Below are 4,013 nucleotides of genomic sequence, written 5' to 3' on the forward strand. Positions count from 1 at the left end.
TGAAGGAAGAAGTCCAAGCTGCACTGAAGTCAGTAAAGAAAAACAAGGCCCCAGGAATTGACAGAATACCAATTAAAGTGTTTCAACAAAATGATACAGCACTGGCAGGAAGCACTCACTAGTCTAAGCCAAGAAATTTGGAATCAGTTCTGGGGCAATTGACTGGAAGAGATTCACATTCGTGCCCATTCCAAAGAAAAAGTGACCCAATAGCATAGAAAAGTTAGCAAACAAAATCATTATTATCATATGCAAGTAGTATTTTGATGAACATAATTTAAAAATGACTGCAACGATGCGTTGGCAGTTGGCTGTGTTCAAGCTGCATTCAGAAGAGGAGGTGAAACAAAGGATATCTTTGCTGATGTCAGATAGATCTTCATTGAAAGAAGAGAAAAACCGAGAGATGTTTACATCTGTTTTATTGAAATAGCAAAGGCTATTGACTGTGTGAATCATAACTAAATATGGATAACATTATGAAGAATATAGATTCCAGAAAACTTAATTGTTCACCTGTAGAACCTGTCCATATAATTAGGGGAAGTTGTTCAATAAGAGGATACTGCATGGTTTAGAATCAGGAATAGCGTGTTTCAGTGTTGTGTATTTTCAGTACACTTGTTCAGTCTTTATGTTCAGAAAATAATCTGAGTATCTGGACTATATGAATAACTCAACATCAAGATTTGAAGAAGGCTTATTAACAATCTGCAATATGCAGATGACGTGACCTTGCTTACTGAACCCAAAATGACTTACCACACTTTCTGATGAAGCTCCACAATCAATACTCACGGAAGTAATAATCAAGAAATCAAATGATGCATTGCATTGGCAAATCTGCTTCCAAAAACTTCTTTAAGTGTTAAAGAACAAAGCTGTCTGGCAATTTGAGGATCAAGGTGAGTCTGACCCAAGACATATTTTCAATTGCCTTATATGCATGTAAAAGCAGGACAAAGAATAAGGAAGGCCAGAGAAGAATTAATGCATTTGAATTATCGTGTTGACAAAGAATAGTGAAAGTACCATGGACTGCCAGAAGAACAAACATATCTAACTTGGAAAAAGTACAACCAGAATATTCCTTAGAAGCCAGGATGAGGACACTTCATTTCATTAAACATATTATCAGATAGAAACAGTCCCTGGAAAAGGACATCGTACTTGGTAAAGTTTACATATACATAGTTGAATAGAAATTTTCAAAGGGCAGCATGAGAAGACAAAGTCAACTATTATAATGAAACATTATATAAATGCATAATATATAATATGTTGTCCTGGTATGGCGCCATGGGACAAACTCTCCAATGCTTAAGGAACGGATGGTACAGTGGCTAAACATTTGACAGTTCAAACGTAATAGTTGGTCCATGGAAAAAAGATGTAGTAGTCAGTTACCATAAAGGTTAAACTCTTTATTACCCTCGGAAGCCATTCTACACTGTCCTCCATGGTCACTCTAAGTCAAAATTGACCCAGCAGCCATGGGTGTTTTGGATTTGGTTGTTCTAGATAGCATTTAGTTAGGTTTTTCTGTTCGTTTTTCTATCTAATAACTTCTGCTTTTAAATGGAATGGCTATATCTTTTGTAGTTAAAATACTTACTGCTTTTGATCGGATTATTTCCTTCAAAGCTTAACTTTAAACTATATTTGGAAACATCCAGAACAGGATAATTTATTCCCACAAGTAAGCAGCATTTCAGTATTTTACATTATACCCCATATATTCTGAGTTCTGTCTAATCTGGAAGTTGGGAACTACTTCTTCCAATCCTCAGTGAACTACAGGTAATTTTTAATGGTTGCTTCTTTGGCCCACAATATCTATACTTAGCCAAAACTTGACAGGACACCTCTTAGCATCTTTGCAGCTCTATCTATGTGCATCTCACCTAGAATACGTTGACCTGAAATTCTAACTGCCTCTCTGGAAATTCATTTCGTCTTCAATTCAGAGAGACCTTCGAAAGTTTTCAGTTATGGTTACCACTCTCTTTGCTGCAGATTAGAAACTAGTTCTAGATACTATTTTGGGGAAATTGCCAATTATCTAGCTTGTCTCCTTTCTTTCAAAAATTGCAATTATATGCTGCCTGCTGCCCAGTGTATGAAAGCTTTAATGTATTTAATCAATTCACTTTTCTAAATGTCTAATCTTCTTGATTGTTAAGGATCCTATCTCCAATAAGGTCCTATTCTCTCTAGGGTAGAAGGTTGAATCAGATCCCTGCTACACCATTATGGCAGGAACTAGAATTGAAGTCTTAATATGTTTGCAAATAAATAATTGACTTCTTTCTTATGTGATATATTAATATGCTTTAGAATTGTTTTGAAAGATTGGTGATTTACAATGATGTTTGCTCTTCTTCCAGTTTATTAATAAATAAGATGTCATAGGAAGCATGTTGTTGTTAGGTGCTATTGAGTCTGTACCATCTCATAGAGACCCTATGCACAACCGAATGGAACACTGCCTGGTACTACATCAACCTCACCATTGTTGCTATGTTTGAACCTATTGCCGCTGCCATTGTGCCAGTCCATCTCCTTGCGGGTTTTCCTCTTTTTCTCCAATGCTCCACTTTACCAATCATGATGTTCTTCTTCAGGGACTTAGTTGATAATATGTCTGAAGTATGACAGAGAAACTCTGGCCAACCTGGCTTCCAAGGAGCATTCTGCCTGTACATCTTTCAACATGGATCTGTTTATTCTTTTGGCAATCCATGATACTTTTAATATTCCCCTCCAACACCCTGACTCAAATTCATTCTTCTACAGTCTTCCTTATTTGCTATCCAACTTTTGCATGCATGTGAAGTTATTGAAAATACCATGGTTTGTATCCGATGCACCTGAGTCCTCAAACTGATATCTTTGCTCTTAAACACTTTAAAGAGATCTTGTGCAGCAGATTTGCTTAATGCAATACTATGTCTTTTGATTTCTTGACTGCTGCTTCCATGAATGTTGAGGCTGATCCTAGAAAAATGAAGTTTTTGACAACTTTAATCTTTCTCTTTATATGGATGCTGTTTATTTATTCTGTGGTGAGGACTTTTGTTTTCTTTACATTGAAATGTAACCCATACCTAAGGCTGTGGTCTGTGATCTTCATCAGTAAGTATTTTAAGTCCACTTCACTTTCAGTATGCAAAATTGTATGATCTGCATATTGCTGGTTGTTAATGAATCTTCCTCCAATCCTGATGCCCCAATTTTCTTCATATAATCCATCTTCTCAGATTATTTGCTCAGCATACAGATTGAATAAGTATGGTGAAGGAATACAATCCTAGTGCACACCTTCCCTAATTTTAGATCGCTTACATAAAATATAACAATGTAATTTTACTGAAAACAAAATTACACTTGATAAATGGAAAATCATAAAACCATCTTGAGTAGGAATTATAACGCATATAAAAGTTTCATTTCCATAAATTTTTCCAAACACTAACTATATCTAAAGTGTAATTCCAATTTTGTTTGTCAATTTACAAAAAAATCTAAAGTTCATTGGGAAAACTATAAGTCTGATAACAGGTTGAAAAGTGTTTTTTTTTTTTTTAAAAAAAAAGGAGAAATACAATGAAGAAGGTCTGCAACCATCTATTAAAAGTATATATGTCTCTTCTAGTCATAGTCTGTAACTCTCACCAAGCAACATTTCTGCCCTCCTGGGCCTGGGTAAAAGAAAGTGGCAGAAGACATTGATAGAAGTTGTGATTCCGCTTTGGTTACTACCAGAGTTCATTGCAATTGTAGGAACTTGAAATTCTAGTATGGATTTAAAATGAGATACCTCAGAAGCAGGAGAGGGTGGTCTCACTATCATCAAAGAAGAGTCAGGAGTGGAACTTGTCCTTTGGATCCTAAGATCCCTGCCCAGTCAACTTCCTTGACCCAGGGATGGACAGCTGTGGCACCAGAGGAGTTGCACAGGAGCAGTAGCAGCAGAACCAAGAAACAAAACACAAGGTAGAACAGTGGACTTC

The sequence above is a fragment of the Chrysochloris asiatica genome, unplaced genomic scaffold, assembly GCF_000296735.1.
Source record: "Chrysochloris asiatica unplaced genomic scaffold, ChrAsi1.0 scaffold00253, whole genome shotgun sequence".
In the NCBI taxonomy this organism is placed as follows: domain Eukaryota; kingdom Metazoa; phylum Chordata; class Mammalia; order Afrosoricida; family Chrysochloridae; genus Chrysochloris; species Chrysochloris asiatica.